We start from the raw sequence: 6,000 nt of genomic DNA on the forward strand, positions 1-6,000 counted from the left end.
ATTTAGAACCCAGATGAAGTGGGGAAATATCTGGAAGAGAAGTGCCATGATGACTCTAAGGAGAAAAAGATCATTGCAGTAAGCTGGGCCCTGGCATATGCTTATTGCACACTGCTAGATACTGTAGGGCAGCAGACAGAGGAAAGGGGGCAGGGAGATAAATCAGCAGCTACCCCAGTCACTCAGGCTGTAGCCAACAGCTACTCAGGTTGTAGCTAAACCAGACAGTGAGCCTAAGCCCGCAGCTAAGCCAGACAGTGAGCCTAAGCCACTGGTAGTCACCTCTGGAAAGAAGCACACAATCAGCACACAGCCAGTGATCAATGATGATGATATGGGGGAAGGACCCTCAATGCCAATTCCTGACACAAAAGTCAGAGTCAAAGCAAATGGCAAAAGATCAGAAGCCAATACTGAGTCCTTTTCCCTGAAAGACCTTTGTGGCCTAAGAAAGGATTACACTCAAAGACCTGATGAGTCTATAATTAGTTGGTTAGTCTGTCTTTGGGATGCTGCAGGTGAGGCTACAATTCTGGATGGTACTGAAGTGAGGCATTTGGGATCCCTGTCACATGATCCTGTCATCAACCAAGGAATGATGAGGGGGGCTAACCCTCACAGCCTCTGGGCACGGGTCCTGGAAAGTGTGGCACAAAGATACCTGTGTGCAGATGATCTCTATATGCAGCAAATCCGATGGAAGACCATAAAACAAGAGATTCAATGCTTGAGAAAAATAGCAGTGGCAGAGATTATCTTCCCAGATGACCTAAACACTGTAAATCCAAACTTAGTACCACGTACATCTGCGATGTGGCAAAAACTTGTACAACTTGGGCCACATGAATATGCTTCTGTTTTAGCAATAATAAAGCAGGATGACGGAGAGAAGACCATACTTAATATGGCAAAGAAGCTCTGAGCATATGCAGATGCTGTGCATGGCCCAACATATGCAAGAATCACAGCTATTGAAACACATCTGCAGAAATTAAAAGATAAGATAGAGGAGACTCTCAAGAAACTCAGAGAAGAGATTAAAAACTACCTTCTCCAAATCTCAGCAATACAAATCAAAATGTCTGGTACCAAACACAGACGTCCCCCAGATAGGGAGAGAAGGTACACCCTACAAGATGAGCTGTGGTTCTTTCTGAGTGATTGTGGAGAAAATATGAAGAAATGGGATAGAAAATCTACTGCTGCTAAATCCACTGCTGCTCTTGCACAACGGGTGCTTGAATTGAAAGACAGCAAGACACAGAGGAGAAGTTCCACCAAAAAAGAAGCAGCTCCAGTAGCCCATAGCCAAACTGCCAGGTATAATGATGATGACGTCCAATTCCCTTGAAAGAACTTCCAAAACATATGCCCAAGGAAAGAAGGATCACCAAGCTTAGAGACGCCCTGCCTCTATCCAGGTAGGGGCTAGGGAAAACCATGTTTTTTGAATTGTGTAGATTCATTGGCCTGGCACATCTGAACCACAAAAATATAAGGCTTTAGTCACTGGTGGTTCGCAGTGCACATTAATCCCATGGAGACATGTAGGGGCATGTCTTGGTTTGGAAAGACAGGTATCTGCTAAGGAAGGCAGGAGCCTTCCCTGAAATAAAAAAAAAAAAAAAAAAAAAAAGTAGACACCCCCCCCCTCCAAATTGTTATAAATTTGAAGTTAAGGTGGGGCTCTCAGGCAAAAATATGGGAGCAGGAATAACAGTTCTTTATTAGGGAAGAAAATAAAAAGATAAAATGCAGTGAACCAAAACAACACTGACAGAGTCAGAATACAACCTGACACCCTGTTGGTCAGGGTGTTGGCAGCAGTCCAGTTGGGAATTATGGCTGCAGTCCTCCTGGAGTGTCAGGTGTGGTTCTGTTGGAGTAGTGATCTTGTAGAAAAGGGTGTAGTCTTCCTGCAGTGGAAGATGCAGCTCTTCCTCTGGGAAATCCAGTGCAGAAAAAGCTGTGCTGGGGTTCCAGAAACTCAAGATTATTATACCTAGTTAGGAATGCTTGGCTGCTCCCTCTGGGCGGAGCATCTCACAATGGGATGTTATAGTTCTTATCAGTCATGCAGTGGCATTCAATAGCCCATTATCAGCAGATGTCTCCCCTGAGAGAGGATTGGCTGTGGAAGAGATAAGGAAAAACTGCTCACTTAACAAAAGACAACTGCCATGCAGATGGCAAATGGAATACATCTTGCCTTTCAATCTGGGAGAGGGCAGAACCTGTTTCTATTGCTGGTGTGATCACAGGGGGATCACAGGATTTTACTTTGGTGGAAGCTGATGCGAGCCTGACTGGAAATGAGTGGAAGAAACACTCTATTGTGACTGGTCCAGAGGCCACATGCATTTTGGGCATAGACTTTCTCGGAAGCAGTTATTTCAAAGACCCAAAAGGAGGGTGTTCGGGATAAGGGCTGTAGAGACAGAGGGCATCAAGCAGTTGAACACCTTGCCTGTACTATGAGAGAACCCATCTGCAGTAGGACTCCTGAAGGTGGAAGAGCAACGAGTGCCAATTGCCACCTCAACAATGCATCGCTGACAGTACAGAACAACTCAAGATGCTGTGATTCCCACCCATAAAATGATCTGTGATCTGGAGAGCCAAGGGGTGGTCAGCAAAACGGACACACCCTTCAACAGCCCCATTTAGCCTGTGCATAAATCTGTAAAATAATGGAGATTGACTGTGGACTATCGTGGCTTAAATGAAGTGACTCCACACGGAGCGCTGCATGCTGGAACTCCAGTACGAGCTGGAGTCCAAGGCAGCGAAGTGGTACGCCACTGTTGACATTGTAACGCGTTTTTCTCCATTCCTCTGACAACAGAATGCAGGTCTCAGCTTACCTTCACATGGAGGGAAGAGGGAAGTGCAGTACACCTGGAACTGACTGCCCCAGGGGTGGAAGCACAGCCCCACCACCTGCCATGGAACTGATTCAGACTACACTAGAAAAGGGTGAGGCTCCAGAACAGCTGCAGTACATTGATGACATCATTGTGTGTGGGAACACAGCCGCAGAAGTGTTTAAGAAGGGGAAAAAAATCATCCAGATTCTCCTAAAAGCTGGTTTTGCCATCAAGAAGAGCAAAGTTAGGAGACCTGCCCGAGACATCCAGTTTCTGGGAGTGAAGTGGCAAGATGGACAGCATCAGATTTCTATTGATGTCATCAACGAGGTCACAGCAATGTCTCCACCAACCAGCAAGAAGGAAACACAAGCTTTCCTAGGCACCATAGGTTTTTGGAGAATGCATATTCCTGAGTACAGCCAGATTGTGAGCCCTCTGTACCTGGTTACCCGCAAAAAGAACAATTTCTACTGGAGCCCTGAACAGCAACAAGCCTTCACCAAGATCAAGCAGGAGATTGCTCATGCAGTAGCCTTTGGCCCAGTCAAGACAGAACCAGATATGAAGAATGTGCTCTTCTCTGCAGCTGGGAGCCATGGTCTGTCCTGAAGCCTAGTGAAACTCAAGGTCAAACACTAGGATTTTGGAGCCAAAGCTATGGAGGGTCTAAGGCCCAGCTACACTCCAACAGAAAAAGAAATTTTAGCAGCCTATGAAGGAATCCAAGCTGCCTCAGAGGTGATCAGCACTGAAACACAACTCCTCCTGGCACCCCTTCTACCAGTGCTGGAGTGGATGTTCAAAGCAAAGGTTTCCTCTGCCCACCAATGCCACATGGAGCAAATTGATTGCTCTCATCACACAGTGCGCCCATGTTAGAAAATTGAATTGCCCTGGGATTTTAGAGATAATTACAAATTGGCCTGAAGGTAAAAATTTTGGTCTCGCTGACAAAGAAGAATAAGAGCAAGTGACATGTGCTATAAAAACTCCACCATACAACCAACTGCCAGCAGAAAAAATGTTACACACTTTTTACTTCACTTTTCCTGTCACATTGTAGGGATGAAGCAAAAGTAGAAAGCAGCCGTATGGAGCCCAACACGACAAGTTGCAGAAGCTACTAAAAGAGAAAGTAAATCAAGCCAACTCACTGAACTCAAAGCCATTCAATTAGCTCTAAACATTGCTAAAAGAAAAAAGTAGCCAAAGCTCTACCTCTACACTAATTCATAGATAGTAGCCAGTGCTCTATAGGGATGGCTGAAAAAGTGGAAAAAGGCTAATTGGCAGGGTAAAGGAAAACTAATTTGGGCTGCTGAAGAGTAGAAAGACATCACTACCAAAGTAGAAAAGCAATCAGTCCACCATGTAGATGCCTATGTCCCCAAGAGTAAAGCCAATGAAGAGCACCAAAATAACAAGTAAGTAAATCAAGCTACAAAGATAGAGGTGTCAAAGATAAACTTAGATTAGCAACACAAGGGAAAGTTGTTCTTGGCTAAATAGGCTCATGATGCCTCAAGTCATCGAAGTAAAGATGCAAAGTATAAGTGGGCATGAGACTGAGAGGTAGATTTAACTATGAACAGTATTTCTCAAGTTATCCATGACTGTAAAACATGTGCTGTAATCAAGCAAGCCAAGCAGTTAAAACCCCTATGGTATGGTGGGCGGTGGTCCAAACAGAAGTATGGGGAGGCCTGGCAGACTGACTACATCATGCTGCTCCAGACATGCCAAGGTAAGCACTGTGGGCTCACAATGGTAGAAGCCACCATGAGATAGCTGGAAACCTACCTTGTACCTCACACTATGGACTGTAACACCATCCTAAGCCTTAAAAAGCAAGTGCTTTGGAGGCATGGTACCCCTGAGAAGATTGAGTCAGACAACAAGACTCATTTCAAGAACAGCCTTATCAACCTAGTCTAAGGAACATTGAGTAGGTGTACCATATCACCTACCATGCACTTGTTGCAAGCAAAGTAGAGAGATACAATAGACTGTTAAAAACCACCTTAAAAGCATTAAGTAGAAGATCTTTCAAAAATTAAAACCAGCATCTAACAAAGACCATCTAGTTAGTTAACACCAGAAGCTCCACCAACCAAGCAAGCCCTACCCAATCTAAACCCTTACATACAGTAGACAGAAACAAAGACCCAGTAGTACATATCAAAAGTTTGTTAGAGAAAACAGTTTAAATTAATTCTGCCTCAAGTACAGACAAATCCATTAGTGGGATTGTCTTTACTCAGAGACCAAGTTACACATAGTAGATAGTGCAAAAAGATAAAACAACACAGTGTTGTTCAGAGAACTCTGATTATTGAATGAAAATCATATATATATTTATATATATATCACTTTATATATATATCACTATTTACTAAATATCACTACCATTGTATATAGCTGTATACTGTATATATATATATATATATATATATATATATATATATATATGTGTGTGTGTATATAATGTATGTGTTTGTAGAGTTAGAATATATATTAATTTTGGTCGTAAGCTGACAATATAAAGATAAGAGGTAGAATGTCCTGCAGTGACTTTCTGATGCTTGTATCCCCATTCGTCTATTCAACCCAGAAATAAGTTTTGCACCTTTAGGACTGGTTCCAAGAGTGAAGGGGGGGCGAGAAGGAGTTTGTTATCAGAAACTGCACTTGCTCCCCTGCATCCTTCTCCTGGACTGTGTTGTCTGCGGCAGGGACAGACAGCGGGATAGAGCTCTCCTTTGCTTTTTAGTTAGTATTTAGCTAGCCGAGGCAGAGAATTTTGCTGGACTGTGGTTTTTCTTTCTTTGTGGAACTGTTTAAATCTGCTCTGGACTGAACACCCAGAAGAACACCAGCAGCTCACACCTGTGAGCTGGGTCTGGGCTGTGGCATTTCCAGGGCCAGAGGGACTGACAACAGAATGAGTGAGCAGAGCCACAGCCCACAAAGGGGACTTTCTGAGTTTGTCATTTCTTCTAAGCAGCGAGAGATTTTGTTGTTTAATATTGTTCATTTTTTTGTGCTGGTGAATATTTTGCCTGTTAAATAAAGAGTTTTTTTCAACTTTCCTCCAAAGAAATCTTTTCCCAAGCCAGATAAAGGAAGGGCC

This window comes from Vidua macroura, chromosome 13, assembly GCF_024509145.1.
Source record: "Vidua macroura isolate BioBank_ID:100142 chromosome 13, ASM2450914v1, whole genome shotgun sequence".
Classification (NCBI taxonomy): domain Eukaryota; kingdom Metazoa; phylum Chordata; class Aves; order Passeriformes; family Viduidae; genus Vidua; species Vidua macroura.